We start from the raw sequence: 17,353 nt of genomic DNA on the forward strand, positions 1-17,353 counted from the left end.
CCCCCTCCGAGTCCGGTAGCGTACTGCTGCTGTGGTGAAAGGGCTTCTTCTCTTACTCTCCACAGCGTGATCAGAACCTTCCTAGTTCTCCTCCTTCCTGGAATGCTATTATCACTTCTCCCTTCTTGAAGCCATTGTCATATCATGGCTGTAAGGAGACTATGTTCCTCATCCTACCTGGAGCACGGAGCACCAAACGCAAGCACGTTCAACAATAAAGCTTTGCTTTCCACCACTGCCTTAAAACCCCAACAGCAGAACCGCACTGGACTGATTCTGGGATTTGAACACAGGTCTAACCTAACCTCAGCATCCAAGTTCTTCCATTTAGCTATTTCTCTCTTTCTGTGTCCAACAAGAGCTCCTTCTCACTTCAAGACTGTGCTGGGTATCTCGCAACAGCCCAGAGAGAGTCTCCAACTCTACTCCCCGGTACCCCACCCCTCCTCCAGCTGTTCCAGGCTCTCCCCCCACAGGGATCTCCAGTGTAGACTCAAACACGAGGTTTTCAGAGTGACAATGCAAAACATCTCTCTTTGAAAGCACTTGCATGTAGGCTTCCCTGCTTTGGCTCGCTTAAGGCAGACTTGAGTGGCCTTTTAATAGGTTTGTTTTGTGGTTGGTTTATTCCTCTGATGGAGTGAGTGGATTTCACTTAGCTGTGTAAAGAAGGAGAGACAGTTTATGAGCCAAGTGGAGCGGCTGGTGTCAGATCAGCTGAAGGATGCTGAAGTTTCTCACAGGTCTCACGACCCCCTCAAGCACCAGACAGGGCAGCTTTGCTGCCTAGTGGCTTTTATTTGGATTTTCCTTCAGCTTCTCAGGATCTGTTTAACTCACCTGGAAAGTGGCATAGTCTTGACAAAGCTCGAGACAATGAGTTGATTCCTTGTTGCTGCTGCTTTATATTAGCCAGGTGAAAGACCTGGCATTGTATTGTACAGTCAAAGACTGGATGTACTTGGGATAGCTATTCTTGGTCGTTGGCTCAACTATATCTGGAATTAATTAAAACCCAAACATCTGCATACTCTTATGGGGTGTTTCTTTTCTTTATTAAATCTTTCGAAGTGAGAAGACATATTTTTAATCTGGATCTTTTGAGGTGAGTAGATTGACCTTTAACCTGGGCCCTACCTTCTACTGACAACACATATAAAGGAAATGAAGAAGGAAGCTTGCTCCTCACCTGCTTGCTCTCACTCTTGCTGGAGGACCATTCCTTCACTGACATTAGAGCCTACGTCTTCGAGATTCTGGTGGATGCTGAAGAACAGCGGAGACCTCCACGCTGTGGGCTGAACAAGCTGGATTCTTGGACCTCCCAATGACAGCCATTGTTAGACTAGCTGGACCACAGCCTGTAAGTCATTCTAATAAATCCCATATGTACAGATTCATTCTATAAGTCCTGTTCCTCTAGAGAACCTTAATACAGTACCTTTACTAGTAAATAAAAGTAGAGAGTTAGATTGGCGACAGTGGTGCATACCTTTATTCCCAGCACTCGGGAGACAGAGGCAGATGGATTTCTGGGATCTCTGGTCTATAGAGTGAGTTCCAGGACATCTGGGTTATACACAGAAACCCTGTTTTGAAAAAAAAAAAACCATAACTATTTTTTTAAAGTAGAGAGTTGAAGCCATTTCCCGGGTCATTCTGATTAGTGTGAACTGTATTTGCTAAAATATGTCAGATCATAATTTTTCTTTTCTTTCCCCATTTTATTTTAAAGGTAAGATTGGGATTAAACCTGACTAGATTGTAATTTTCAAATAGAAGCAAAAATATTGTGCCTCCTTAAGTGACATTCATTCTGAATGAATGGCTTGGGAAAAAAAACCCATTCTAAGGATTTAAGTCAGCAGAAATGTATTGAGTTCCTAAGGCATGGGGAGTTCCTGAGGCATGGGGGGTTCCTAGTGCTTGGGAAGGTTAGATTGCAAGTGAGGTAAGGAATGTACCCCAGGAGGTTCGCAGTTGGCAGGAGGCAGATGACTGGCATCAAGTTTCTATTCTGCCTAGGAAAGCGCTCCCTGTTTTAGCCACACCCCTTTCCTGGTACCCGCCCCCCACCGCAGCCTGGGTTCTAGGAAGAAGACCCCCTCCCCCAGAACTATCTGTCTCTCTGTCCTTTCCTTCTGCCCCCTGGAGTCCTATGCTTTCTCTAACACATCTATTCACGTGTTTGAGTCTTCACGTACTAGGTTACCATATTTAGTAAATAGAATGCAGTTTAGCCTAGTGGCACAGGCCCACAGTCCTAGCACTCAAGAGACTGAGGCAGAGTTTAAGGCCAGCCTGGGCTATGCGGCAAGACCCTGTCTCAAAACAAGCAGAAGGGTACATCCCTACATGAAAAAGGTACCCATTTCTATCTGACCTCATGTTTGCTACATTTTACCCAATAACCCTGCCTGGCTTGTGTCCTCTCCTTATTAGCAGATGGGATACTCACTGATACCTCCACTCCAGTCTCTTTCTCAGCCTCACTTCTCTCCGTGGTCTTTAGATTCTGAGTGGCATCAGAGCTCCAGACACTTTTCTCTCCCCCATCTTTCTTTCTGGGATGAGTTCAGCATCAGCATGCTCTCAGTCAATGTGGTACATTGTGACACATATTAATATATCAATGTCTGGTCCAGACAGCATACTTACCTAGACTCCCTGCAGATATACAGGCCTGTGAACACATGTGTAACTCCAAGACGCAACAGAGTCCCCAAACTCAATATATTGCAAAGTTCTCTATCCTGTTCTCCCAGTCTCTGAATTTATGCTATTTTGACCCACTTTCTGTGTCATAAACCCAGCACTACTGTCTTAGTTAGGGTTTCCGTTTGCTGTGAAGAGACACCATGACCACGGCAACTCTTATAAAGGACAATATTTAATTGGGGCTGGCTTACAGGTTCAGAGGTCTAGTCCATTGTCATCATGGCGGGAAGCATGGCAGCATCCAGGCAGATATGGTGCTGGAGGAGCTGAGAGTTCTACATCTTGTTCCCAAAGCAAAGACTGACTTCCAGGCAGGTAGGAGGGTCTCAAAGCCCATCCCCACAGTGACACACTGCCTCCAACAAGGCCACACCTCCTAAGAGTGACACATCCCATGGACTAAGCATATTTAAGCACATGAGTCTATAGGGGCGAAACCCATTCAAACCACTATCACTACCTTCGTCACCTAGCTTTTATCTCCTAAAAAAGCTTTTCTGCTTCTAGGTTTATCGGTTTTCTAAAGAACTGTCAGCTGTCCCTCCTCTCTCCCGGCCACTGCAATTACAATCCACCCTCTCTCTCCAGGCCCTTCTCCAGTGCTCTTCCACACCATCTTTGGAAGGCTGTGACTCCTCCTGCTTCTTTAGATCCTTATCAACAACTTCCTCTAACAAGGCCACACCTCCTAATAGTACCACATCCCATACGAGAAACTTGACACATGGGACTTGCCACTTTGTAAACAGCCAGCTCTGCAAACTGACTTAAGATAGCCCTAGTCATGCTGACACAGGACACCCCCAGACGTACGGAAAAGGCCCTCCCCTCCCTGGCCGTGGTCCAGAGTCTGCTTACACAAGTTAGGGCTCTTACTGGAGTACAGCCCTACCTTTACCTAAAACTATGGGTAAACACTCATCTTCGAACTTTATGTTCTTGAAGAAGCCTTTTTATATCCTCCACAAAGAGGTACCAAGTGGGGAAGAAGGGTAAGATACTCTGAAACTCTTCCCTTAACTGTTAGCAAGAGCCTTCTAGAATCTGTGTCAGAAAGCATGAGACTGAACTCAGTGGTCGAGCACTTGCCTAACATGACAGAAGCCTCAGTGATGAAGACCCAATGGCAGACAACACCATGTGATATTAAAGCGGGGGTGGGGTGGGGAAAATGTCTCCCAGAATAATGCTGTGTGCAAGGCTCGAGTGTAATATAGTTGCTTATAAATTATACCAGACTCAAAACTTCTTAAACCCTGGGGCCACATTTTAAACAGTATGTGGAACTTTAAAAATATCTTTGGGGGTCAGCAAGATGGTTCAATGAATTAAGCCCTGCGGCCAAGTCTGACGACACAATTTTGATCCCTAGGACCTACAATGTGCAAGAGAGAGGCCTATTCCTATGAGTTGTCCTCTGACCTCCACCTGTGCACTGTAGCATATATAATCCCCCATTCCCCCCTCACTTGAAATAAAATTTAAAACATATTAAGTGTTTTAATTTAATACACTAAATGTATTTTATTATCTTTTTTTTTTTTTTTTTTTTTTTTTTTTGAGACAGGGTTTCTCTGTGTGGCCTTGGCTGTCTTGGAACTCACTCTGTAGACCAGGCTGGCCTCAAACTCAGAAATCCACCTGCCTCTGCTTCCCAAGTGCTGGGATTAAAGGCACGTGCCACTACCACAGGGCACATTAGATGTATTAAATAAAATATATTTAATACACTAAATGTATTTTTGTTGTTGTTCAAGACAGAGTTTCTCTGTATAACCTTGACTATACTGAAACTCACTCTGTAGACCAGGCTGGCCTCAAACTCAGAGATCCACCTGCCACTAGCTCCCAAGTGCTGGTATTAAAGGTGTGCGCCACCACTGCCTGGCTAAAACGTATTAAACTTTTTAAATCTGTTGGACTATGGAACCCAATACAGGCAATATCTACATCATCTAGTTGAGCTGTACTGGCTGATTTTGTGTCAACTTGACACAAACTAGAGTCGTCAGAGAGGAAGGAGCCTCGCTTGAGGAAATGCCTCCATATGATCTAGTCATTTTCTCTGTTAATGATCAATGAGGGTGGGTCCTGCCCGTTGTGGGTGGTGCCATCCCTGGGCTGCTATTCCTGGGTTCTATAAGAACCAGTCTGAGTAAGCCATGGAAAGCAAGCCAGTAAACAGCATCCCTTCATGGCCTCTCCATCAGCTCCTGCCTCTAGGTTCCTGTCCTGCTTGAGTTTCTGTCCTGACTTCCTTTCTGGTGATGAACAGTAATGTAGAACAGTAAGCTGAATAATGTCCCTCCCCAACTTGCTCTTTGCTCACGGTGTTTTGTTGCAGCTATAGAAACACTGTAAGACATGACTACAATCAAGATTTTGTTGTATTAGCTTCCAATCTTTTCCCTTCCTACTCTCAACTGCTAGAAGCGACATCTGTAGCAAAAAGGAACCAAAGGATCCCAGTGTGCGAGCTTAAGACCTGTTGGGCAGGAGGAGATTGGAGAGAAGCAGAAATAGGGCAAATGGAATCTGTCAGTGTGCTCTTATTACAGCATTTGAAGTGGCAGAATCGAGTCTTCTTTTTCTTTAAAATGCCATTTCCCCCAGAGACAACTGATCCACTAAGCTATATACCCTGGTAACAAACTGGAAGCATAATAATAATAATAATAAATCGTATTTTCTTGTGGTAATTGAAAAAGTTGGCAATAGTGTAAAAACACTGGACTGCTTGAACCTGCTTCAGTGCTGTTTAAAAACTCTCTGCCCCAACCCAACAGCCCGTGTGCTGACTGCCTTCGGATGGTACCACAACAAGCATGGTTTCCCTTGCTGGAGAGATGGCTCAGCGGTTAAGAGCATTGATTGTTCTTCCAAAGGTCCTGAGTTCAATTCCCAGTAACCACATGGTGACTCACAACCATCTATAATGGGATCAGAAGCCCTCCTCTGGTGTGTCTGAAGATAGTGACAGTGTACTCATATACATAAAAAAAAACCTTTAAAATACACACACACATACACACACACACACACACACACAGAGAGAGAGAGAGAGAGAGAGAGAGAGAGAGAGAGAGAGAGAGAGAGAGAGATCAATAGCTGAAGACTTTTTCCCCCCATGGTAGACAGAATATTTGAAGAAAGGAGATTATTTGCTGGTGGATTTGAGTTTGAAGCTTGAACTTTAAGGGGATTTTATGGATTATCACATCCCAGGGGATGAGCAGCTGACCTAGATCACATGCTAATACATTCAGAACTGAACAATCACTGAAGAAGCTACGAAGCACACAAATGCATAATGGTTAAAAAATAATAAACAAACGAAGCTTCTGTGTTTTCCTGCCTGGGAACAAGGGCCTGTTCTTCTGGTCTTTATAATGAAATAGTGAGACTCTGGGGGTGGTGGCAGGGAGATCCAACAGTTGGTAAATGATCTAAGCAAAGTATTGCACCATGGCACAGAACTGGAGAAGCCCAACTTCACCTGGGACTGCCTAAGAATGAAGGACCGGGGACAAGCAAGTGGCCTGGGCCTCCTGCCACAGAAAGTGACCAAAGAAATGAAATGTATTTCATAAGAAAGGGGCTTATTTAAAATGTTTCCACATACATGGAAAAGCAAAGGTCTGCTTGTCTCCTAAAAGTTCCATCCCTACTCCACCAGAGATCACAGCTGCTAATGCAATTTTTAAAAAGCTTGCAGAACTTCCCTTTTGAAAGTAGTATGCCTTGCTTCGTTTTATTTGGCATAATTCACAAAGCACAATGCCCGGTTTTAGTTCTTTGGTTTAGATGTTCAAGTAGCTCTTTTTAGTGGCCTCTTGCTTCCTGGGTAGGGGTGGGGGTGGGTGCTGTACCATGTCACAGTTTGGTTATTTTTATATCCAAATGGTAGGGTAGTTGCAGCACCCTGCGCAAACCAGTCCTGAAACACCTTTTTAGTACAGGGTCAAAATTTGTAGTTCCCTAAAGAAGCTTTCCAGAGCTCTTTTTAAAAATTATGTATTTATTTTATGTATATAAGTACATTGTAGCTGCCTTCAGACACACCAGAGGAGGTCATCAGATCCAGTTACAGATGGTTGTGAGTCACAATGTGGTTGCTGGGAATTGAACTCAGGACCTCTGGAAGAACAGTCAGCGCTCCTAACCACTGAGCCATCTCTCCAGCCCCTTTTCCAGAGCATCTTATCAGGGTTCCACAGGGCATATGTAAACATTGTAATGAGAAGTGGAAGAATTGGTAGTATTTGTGTTTGATGGGCAGAGAGCTGAGGAACCTGCCAGGTTTCGTTCCACCAAGTGTCCTTTAAGAGGCGATGCTTTCTGAGCCTCTCGCTACTAGTTACCATGAAGAATGAGAAAAATCATTGGATTTTCATATAGTCATTTGCTCACTTCAGTCAGTCAGCCAAATATTGGTCATATGTAATATGTTAGATACCAATAGATATGACTATAAAGAATTAAAAAAAAAAAAAAAAAACAAGGTGTGTTGGTTGTCAACTTGACAAGCCTAGACACACCTGTAAAGAGAAACTCTCAGTTGAGGAATTGCCTCCATCAGACTGGCCTGTGACATGTCTGCTAGGTATTTTCTTGATTGCTAATTGATGTAGGAGGGTGTCTTAGTTAGGGTTTTATTACTGTGTAGAGAGACACCATCACCAAGGTAATTCTTACAAAGGCAAACATCTAATTGGGGCTGGCTTACAGTTTCAGAGGTTTAGTCCATTATCATCATGGCAGGAAGCATGGCAGCATGCAGTTATACATGGTGCTGGAGGAGCCGAGAGTTCTTCATCTTGATCTGAAGGGAGCAAGGTGGAGACTACATTCCACACTGGGTGGAGCCTGAGCACTAGGAGACCTCAAAGCCCACCTACTCAGGGACACAGTTCCTTCAACAAGGCCACGCCTCCTCCAATAAAGCCACACCTCCTAGTAGAGTGCTGCTCCCATTGGCCAAGCATCCAAACACTTGAATCTATGGGTGCCATTCCTACTTAAACCACCACAGAGGGCCAAGCCCACTGCCATGCCTAAGTAGATGGGCCGGGACCATAATGGAAAGGTAGATGAGCAAGCCAGAGGGAACAAGGCAGTTAGCAGCATTCCTCCGTGGCCTCTGCTTCAGTTCCTGCTTTGAGTTGCTGTCCCCTCCATTAAGATGCACTGGAAGCTCTAAGAGGAAGTAAACCTTTTCTCCCCAAGTTACCCTCCTGTCAGTGTTTATCGCAGCCACAGAAAGCAAACTCAAGAGAGGTGCGAAAGTATTTTACACAATACAATGAATGTATTCTCACCTGTGTTGCTTCAAGGAACATAAAACAGAACCCATCCTCAAACTCAGAAAGTTTGTGATCGCACAGAGGCATGAAATAATAAGCTTTTTATCATTATAACATAATATCCAAGGCAAGTAACTTAGGACGAAAAGAGGTTTTAGTTCACAGTTTTGAAGGTTCGCAGTATATGGGCCCTAACAGCCTCTGATGAGGGCCTTACTGATAGGTGCTATCACTCTGTAGTAAGAACGTTAGGGAGAGAAAACACCACAAAGACAACAGGAAGTCGGAGAGAAAGAGGAGGAGCTAGGCTCCTTAAAGGACACCACCTTTCCCCCCCAACCCCCACCCTCTCAACCCCGGAATTCTGCAGAGAAAAGCCTCAATCCCTTTGTACAGCACACCCACAGAGGCACGGGCGCCTCCCTCCGCCAGGCCCACTTCTCAAGGGTTCTCCTGTCTCTGCCCAGGATCACCACTCTGAGGACCAGGCTTCTAATATATGGACTGCTGGGACAGAAATCACATTCAACCAACAACGGGGAGGTGTGTAAATTGTAGTGTTACCAAAGTAAAATAAACTTGAGGCAACGGAAAAAAGGAAAAGAAAAGTGCCTGGCAGGGAACGAACAGCTCCCCTCTAGCCTCGTGTCACCACTTTACAATTCAGAGCCAGAATGCAGAGAGGCCCATCCATCTTTGGAAGTTCGGTTTGAACAAGACCTAGGTGCCGGACTTCGAACAGAGAGGACTAAAAGGCTGTGTTCTTTTCTCCTTCGAACCACTTAAAGGTGTGTTCTCTTAGTTTACAGCTCAACATCTTCAAAGACAACAGTTTAATTACCCTTGCAGCATCTGTGCTTTGAAATTTACGGAGCAAAAGAGAAGCCAAATATCATGACTATTAATTAATTCATGTGAAATTAAGCCTATCAAGGTTTAAGTCTTGAGCTTGAACAATATTTTTGTTTTGTTGTTGTTGAGACAGGGTCTCTCTATGTAGCCCCCGCTGTTCTTAAATTCAATATGTTGGCTAGACTGGCTTAGAACTCAGAGATAACACTGGTTTCTGCCTCCCAATCAAGTACTGAGATCAAAGGTGTGAGCCGCCACGATTGGGGGATGGCTTGGGATATTTTTTTATAATGGTCTGCTTAGAGAAAGGGTCCTCCATGACTTAAAACATAATTTATTCAGTAAATGCCTTTTATCTCAATTCTTTATTCTGATAAATGTTCTAATATGACACAGAAAAATGGCCTTCCTTAGTATAAAATGTAAGTTATTTTTTTCCTTTAGTGATTCAACATCTTGTGGTGTCTCACATTTCTCATTCTGGACGCCAGTTGCCCTTAGACAGGACTATAGATAAGAAAGACGTGGGTGTCTGAGAGGAATGTGTACTGACATCAAAGATTCCGTGGCAACAAGCACAAAGTCCCCACTAATAGAAATGTGCGTGTGTATACGTGCGTGTTGTTCTCTCTTCTAAAAAGAGAATTTTAAAAATATCAATTTATTACAGATCTGGGATAGTCTGGAATTTGCATTTCTCACTCTGCTTATAATTTACAGCGTTCATATTGTGCTCATAATTTTTATGACCTGGTTTTCTGTGTCTAAGAAGCTGCAGCCCTGTCTTAGAAAGTCTTCTACGTTCTTAGAGCCAAAGAATTAGGGAATTTGCCAAGTTATGAACTCAATGCAGCCTTCGCTTACTAGCTTGAAACAAAAAGTTTGCTTCTTAAGAATACACATAATTAGCTGAAATCTCAGCTCAAATTAAATCAGACATGTAAATTACTCACATCCATTTTCAATATATTCTCGAACTTCTAAAGGTCCATAAGAAATGATTACCACCTGGAACCAGAAGCCTTGAAAAATGAATTTTGTTTCCGTGGGTCAGAACAATTCTGGCCGTCCCCTGAACCCATCTCTGTTGAGGCAGAAGAGAAGAGAAACAAGGTAGGTCGGATGACAAATATAGACAAGGGTCTTCAGAGTGAATGAGTGTGCACGTGCTTTTCTGTTTCCATCTGGATCTTTTTCAGCATGATTACTTATTTTTAGGTTGGCATTTTCGACGGAGGATGAAATGGCTTCAGGAAGTGATGTGAAAGGTTAAGATGATGGATGAGAGCTGTCAGGAAGGGAAACAGCCGCTTATGTTCAACACATCCACAGCCCTGGAGATTTCGCATCTTTCAGGGGGTTCTGCTAACTTGAGGGTCTTGAACATGTATCTTCAAGTGGAAACCAACCTACCAATATAAATTAAGATTAATATAACCACACCAATATAATATTAAAATGTAAACCATAGCAAGCATTTTCAAGTGAAACTGAAATTTGGCAATCCTAAATGAAGGCAAAGGAGTTTACACAATTCAATATGTTGGTGGAATACAATCCTGTGAACTTTGAAAAGTATTTAACCATGCTTTCTGATTTCATTTAAGAATTTGAAAACAGATTTGAAGATTTCTGGGAAACATGGAGCTAGAGAGGTGATTTAGCAGTTAAGAGCACTTGTTGCTTTCACAGAGGACCTCAGTTCATTTCCTAGCACCCACATGGGGGCTCACAACCATCTGTAACTCTAGTTCTAGGGAACCTGACACCCTCTTTCTACCCTCAAGTCACCAGGCATGCGTATGGTACATAGACATATGTGCACACAAAGCACCCATACATATAGAATAAACTAAATAAATCTAAAAAATAAAATAAAATAAAAAATAAGATTTCTGGAAAATAATTGCTACTTTGATATATTTTTTGCTCCATTTTCAATTGACATAAATACTTTACCTGTCAATATTCACATAGACTGCCTAAAGCTGACATTCAACTTACCAATAGGCGAAATCATGGCTCTTTACAACACTTATCCAAATTCTGTCTACCTCAAAACAAATGTCCCTCCCTTCTCAACCATGCTTCATTCACGCCCTTGCCTTTCGGCAGCACCTGCATTTGGGAACAACTCTTTTCATGAATGAGACACACTAAGGATAAAACACCTGCTGAGAACACCTTCAGAACTCACTGAGAGCTGCAGCTACACCCATCTATGGGAGAGCCCTACACTCATTTCTCAGAAACTGTGGAAAATACATCACTAGTTTTATGGGGCCCTCTTTTCTTTTACATTTATTTATTTATTTATTTATTTATTTATTTATTTATTTATATTTTCTGAGACAGGGTTTCTCTGTGAAGCCCTGGCTGTCCTGGAACTCTCTCTAAGGACCAGGCTGGCTTTGAACTCACAGAGACCTGCCTGCCCCTGCCTCCTGAGTGTCCATTTAGTTTATATTTAAAAAACAAATAAAATATATTTTAAAAAATATTTTTAACAATTAAGTTTTATCACTATGCATATCCATTTTCTTTATTAGTGATCACAACTTAGAGCCTGCTTTAAGGTTTCAAAAGATTTCTCTAAATAGGGCACCCCATCTTTAGGATAATAGTTATTCGTGATGGCAGACATTACAAAAATGGTACATAGGTCTTATTTCTGTTCACAGGCCTAATTAGTGTTTATGTTTAATGTGTGACCCAAGACAGTTCTTCTTTGTCCAGTGTGGCCTGCAGGACCCTAAACATTGAACTCTAAAGTCATCCCTCGTCCACAGGCTACTTCATCGAGTTTTGCAGAACCCATTCCCAGCCTGACTCCAGTTTACCTGGAAGCACGCTCAGCCAGGCACTTTGTCCCTGGCTGAAATGGAAGTCTAGTCACAGGGATGATTTCCATTCCTGCTCACAACCTCTGCATCGTCCTGTACACTGATCTGTCAGAGGCTAAGCATGGTCTTCAGAACTGATACAAGGAAGAGCACACTGTTCAAGGCTGGCAGAGAGCCTCTCCTTTTCTTTACCCTTCTTCATGCTCCCTCTGTTCATTCCTACCCGTCTTAGTTAGGGTTTCTATTCCTGCACAAAACATCATGGCCAAGAAGCAAGTTGGGGAGGAAAGGGTTTATTCAGCTTATACTTCCACATTGCTGTTCATCACCAAAGGAAGTCAGGACTGGAACTCAAGCAAGTCAGGAAGCAGGACCTGATGCAGAGGCCATGGAAGGATGTTCCTTACTGACTTGCTTCCCCTGGCTTGCTCAGCTTGCTCTCTTACAGAACCCAGGACTACCCGCCCAGGGAGGGCACCACCTACAAGGGGCCCTCCACCCTTGATCACTAATTGAGAAAATGCCTTACAGCTGGATCTCATGGAGGCATTTCCTCAAGGGAGCCTCCTTTCTCTGTGATAACTCCAGCATGTGTCAAGTTGACACACAATACCAGTCACTACACTACCCAAAGTCTCCTACGTTCCTGCAGTGAGCCAGGCCTTATGGTAGGTGCTGGAATTATAAAGATAGGAGTCTGCTCCCATATTCACATTTATATTCATATTCATATTCCCATTTCAAGGTTTAGGCCTTGAAAATATAAGACCGATGGAGTGCCATATATCCATAAACGTGTGCAATATTTTTGGTTCCTGCTTATATTTAATATTGGGAGTAATGAGTTCATTGGTTCTTCGTCTCTCATACCAGCTATTTAAAGGATTTAGGGAAAAGGTGTCACTTAAAAACCTGTAAATTGCCAGTTGTGGTGGCGCACGCCGGTAGGATTTGCTGAAGGAGGCAGAGGCAGGAGGATCATGAGTTCGAGGCCAGCCTGGGCTAAAAACCTGTAAATTAGCCAGGCAGTGGTGGTGCCCGCCTTTAGTCCCAGCACTCCAGAAGCAGAGGCAGGTTTGATCTCTTGAGTTCGAGGCCAGCCTGGTCAGAGTGAGTTCCAGGATAGCCAGGGCTACACAGAGAAACCCTGTCTCAGAAAAACCTAAAACAAACAAATAAAAAGCTGTAAATTAAGTTGGCATAGTGACACTGACATTAGATCCCAGCACTTAGGAGGCAAGCAGATAGATCTCTCTGAGTTGGAGGCTACTCTGATCTACATAGTGAGTCTGAGGCCAGTTAGAGCTTTATAGTGAGACCCTGCCTCAAAAAAACAAACAATAAAAAACCAAACAAAAAAGCTGTAGATTAGGTCAGATGGCCCAGTGGGTCCTGTTGCCAAGCCTGACAACCTGAGTTCATCCCCAGGATCCACTTAATGAAAGGAAGGAACCAAATTGTTACACACACACACACACACACACACACACACACACACACACACACACGATTAGAAAAATGATTTTTAAAAGAACCTCAAGTTAACCAACCTCAAGTCTTCAGTAGAGTTTTTTATTCCCCTTATGCTTGCTTACTAACTTAAAATTATTTTTATTTTAAGTGGCTGGAGTGTAGGCCAGGGGTAGATTGCTTGCCTAATGTATACAAGGTCCTAGGTCCAATCCTTAGCACCACAAAGAATCAATAATAATTATAATTTTAAATTAAAAAAAATAGCCTCACAAGAAGCTGCAAAAATAATGTAGAGTCCCTGAAACCCATCTCCTCCCATAGGTGACACCTATTATGACCACAATAAAATATCAAAACCAGGAAACTAAGATTGGGAAAACACTGTTACGTAAAATATAGACCTTATTCAGTTTTCAATAGTATCTACATGCACTAACACACCTTGGCTCCACATATAGATCATATAACCATTATAAAAATCAGCATATGGAAAGGCTGTATCACAGAAAATAAACTCCAGGGTTAGAGTCACACCTTCCTCACATGTCCCTGTCACCTGAGAGCCACTGGTTTTCTCTCCACAACTGTCATCTGAGGATGTTAGGTAAGTGGAACCACACAGTGTGTGACCTCTGGGCATTGCCTCTGTCATTCTCCACAGAGCCTCTGTGACCCTTCCCTGGTGCTGGCTCTGGAGTAGTCAGCCATTGTGTGGAGAATCAGAGTTTCTCTAATCTGTCACCTTCTCGAGTTGCTTCTAGTTTTCTTACTAAACTGAATAAAGCTACGTTGGACACTCATGTGCAGTTTTTGTTTTCAATTCTCTGAGATAAATGTCCAAAAGGAAAATGCCCAAGAATAAGTTCAAGGTTAACTTAATTATATGTGTGTGTGTATCTCTCTGTGTGTGTGTGTGTATGTGTGTGTGTGTGTGTGTGTCTGCGTCTGTGTGTGTATATTCTCTCGTGTCTGCCTCCCATCTGGCAATATGGTACAGTGGAATTGCAGAGGCAAGCTCCACTCCATCTTTTATATGGGTTTGAGGGCACAGGTCTTTATGCTTGTGCAGCAGCCACTGACTAATATTTTAAAAATATATTTTATTATTGCATGTATTTGAATGCTTTGATTGAGGGCTTATGTGTATATCTGGTACCCGAGGAGGCTGGAAGAGTACCTGATTTTCCCCTGGAATTGGAGTTACAGACAGTTGTGAGCTATCATGTGGGTACTGGGGATTGAACCCAGGTCCACTGAAGAACAACCAGTATTCTAACTACTGAGCCATCTCTCTTGCACCTCAACTAATTTTTTTTAAAACTTTTTATTGATTCTTTCTGAGTTTCACATTATACACCTCAGTCCCACTCATCTCTTCATCCCCTCATATCTGCCCTTTGTCCTTGAAGCCTATCCCTCCCCATAAACAAAAACAACAACAAAAACAAAGCATAGAAAACATTTCATCATGGAAGCTGTAGTCTATCACAGTGTATCCCACAGTGCATCCCTCTGTCCACACATCTTCACTTACAGATGTTCACTGCAATGAGTCATTGGTCTGGTTTAAAATCTTCAGCTTCTGTGACACCATCAATATTGGATCCTTATCAGGACTCCTCCTGGTTACCCTTTTGTGGCCCTGTGTCATGGAGATCCTGAAGCTTTGGATCTGTAGGATCCACCCCTTCATGTATTCCAGCAGTTCATAGATGGGGTAATGTAGTAGTGAATTTGTGCTACACTGCTTTGTGCGAACTGGTGAACTCTTTGGATTCTTGAATGGAAAACACACACACACACACACACACACACACACAAGCTTATTTTGAAATGCCTTGGCTACCTCAAAGGCTAGGCACTCCTAAACCTTCCCCTGCTACCCCAGGCCCAATTGGGGACGAGGCCATTGGCCACACACACAAATTCTCCCATGGCTGATTGGCTTTCTCTCCTGTGTCCCATCTTTCTCCTCCAAGTCATGGTGATTCTCTGTCTCCTCTCTCCTGTGTCCTAGCTTGTGCAACTCTAAGGGTTTCACCCCCATGCCCAATCATTGGCCATTGGCATCTTTATTGATGGATCAAAAACCAATTGGGGACAAGGACTTTTAGTATTTGAACATGCAGATTCCCAATTGAATCAAAACATTGGAACCAATCTCCAAATGAGTAAATGTTGGGATGGGGCAATTCAAAGCCTTGGATCTGGGCTGCGTGGTAGCTGAGGTGACTCTCCCTTATCTACACCACCAAGGTGAGCTCTCCAGCACTGCTCCAGCTAAGCCACCCAATGCAACCATAGGCAAGTGGATGGGTCAGCTCTACTGCTTTCATGCTCTTAGGCCAGCTCACCCATACCCATGACTCCAGAGTCAGTTCCACTGTGCTGCCCAGTCAAGGTGCAGGGCTCACTGTCCCAAGTGCTGCAGCCTGTGAGGGACTGGGCCAGCTCTCCTGTAGACACGCTTGGGGCTGGCTTACCTGTGCCTTTGCTGTCAGGACTAGCTCAGCTGTATTGCTCAGGTGAGGTGCAGGCTCCTCCCTCTTCTAAGTGAGGGACAGGGACAGCTCATCTGATCTCATGACCCCAGGACCAGTCTTCCCAACTGCCTCAGGTAGTGATGGGTAAGGGGGAAGAGGGCATCTTCCCACCACCCTACCCCACCCAGGCCACCTCATGGCTGATGAGTTTTGGAGTCAGCTCTCTTACACTCATGCCCTCGGTTCACCTGCATCTCCCTCCACCAGGACCAACACTACTGTGCTGCTCAGGGGAAGTACGGGGCCTACTTTCCCAAGTGCTATAGCTGACAAGGGGCAGGGACAGGTCTCTGGCTCTCATGACCACAAGGCCTGCTCTTCTGGCTGCTGCATGTAGGAGATGGGCAGGCGTGGGGGGGGGGTAGGCATCTCCCCAATCCCATGCCACCTCACCAAATAATGGGACCAGCCCTCCTGCATTTTCACCCTCAGGACTGGCTCACCTGGGCTCCTCCTACCAGGGGCCCAGGAGAGGTGAAGGATCCACTCTCCCAAGTGCTTTGGCTGAACTTATGACCCTGTGGACAGCTTTCCTGACTGCCTGAGGTGGCACGTCTCGGGAGGGGTTGTAGCATTACCGTTGCACCTGTGTCACCCCATGGAAGATGAGTGGCAGGGTCAGCTCTCCCACACTCAAACCCTCAGGGCCAGCTCACCCCCACCTCCACCACCTGGAACAGCTGCACGGCTGACTGGGTGAGGCACAGGGCACGCTCTCCAGAGTACTGCTGCTGGTGAGAGATGGGGCCAGCTCTACAAAGTGACCCAGCCTGGAGAAGTGGGGTCGGTTATAAACAGGTTCTTGTCATTCTTGTGGTCCCCAAGGGACATCCCCATGTTCTCTAGTGGTAATATGAGCCACTGACATCAACACTTGACCCCTGTCACTATGTAGCCAGGGTTTCAGACTTGGTCCTCAGCAGCAGCTTGGGCTGGGACCTCACCATGGCCCCAGGTGGCAGGGCTGGCTACTCACAACAGGCCCTCAAATCTCCAGTTCCATCTCTCTTCATAATGCCCAAGCTGCTCCGCTTCTCCTTCTCTTCCATCTGATCACCACATACCCGAACATTGCGGTCGCTCCCACTGCAGACTGGACGCCTGGATTACAGGCCCCTGGGTAGCATCCTCCATCCATGCTGTACTTCAAGGTGTGGTGACAAGCAGGTGTCTATTGCCCTCCTGTGACATGGGAAAGCAGGTCTGTGGGTGGCATAGCCATCTGCAGGTCTCTGTCTTCCTCTTCCTGCACTGTGCTGCCTGGATTTGATTTGATATGATTTTTATGAATCCTAGGCATAGACAGCTTTGGCCACCAAGCCAGGCATCAGGCTAGGATGAACAATGGACTGCCATCCGCTCTGCCCCTGACTAATGCAAGAATAACTCCACTAACAAGGTGTTTCTTTGCCCACTGCCAGGAGTGGGGGGTAATTAATTTTTAAGTGAGATAGTAGAATTTTAAAAAAGATTCCTAAAAAAAAAAAGTGAAGAGTAAATAAAAACTTTTTTTTCCAAATAAACAAAAACCGAGAGATATCATCACCACCAGGATTTCATCAAGCTGGTGGAAAGTGAACCAGATAGAGAATTAAGTTCATAGACAGAATAGAGAGTTCTA

The 17,353-nt window shown here is 44.4% G+C and overlaps 2 long non-coding RNA genes and 1 other non-coding gene across 4 annotated transcripts in view; 1 reads left to right on the forward strand and 2 right to left on the reverse strand.

Annotated features, from left to right (window-relative positions):
• The first annotated feature begins 575 nt into the window (after positions 1-575).
• LOC116085804 lies at positions 576-10,221 on the forward strand. The gene is made up of 3 exons (XR_004116731.1): positions 576-1,363; positions 9,860-9,986; positions 10,092-10,221. It is a non-coding gene; the product is annotated as an uncharacterized LOC116085804 (long non-coding RNA).
• Positions 9,220-17,353, reverse strand: part of LOC116085803 — a 28,219-nt gene continuing 20,085 nt past the window's right edge. Inside the window, exons 3-4 of one of the 2 annotated variants that reach the window (XR_004116730.1) lie at positions 16,797-16,914; positions 9,220-10,282 (exon numbers count right to left, since the gene is read on the reverse strand). This is a non-coding gene — a long non-coding RNA (uncharacterized LOC116085803). The remainder of the gene's footprint in view (positions 10,283-16,796; positions 16,915-17,353) is intronic. The other variant, XR_004116729.1, reaches the window with a different exon arrangement.
• Positions 17,016-17,158, reverse strand: LOC116086703. Its single transcript, XR_004117073.1, has one exon. It is a non-coding gene; the product is annotated as a small nucleolar RNA SNORA48 (small nucleolar RNA).

Source organism: Mastomys coucha, unplaced genomic scaffold, assembly GCF_008632895.1.
Source record: "Mastomys coucha isolate ucsf_1 unplaced genomic scaffold, UCSF_Mcou_1 pScaffold12, whole genome shotgun sequence".
NCBI lineage: Eukaryota > Metazoa > Chordata > Mammalia > Rodentia > Muridae > Mastomys > Mastomys coucha.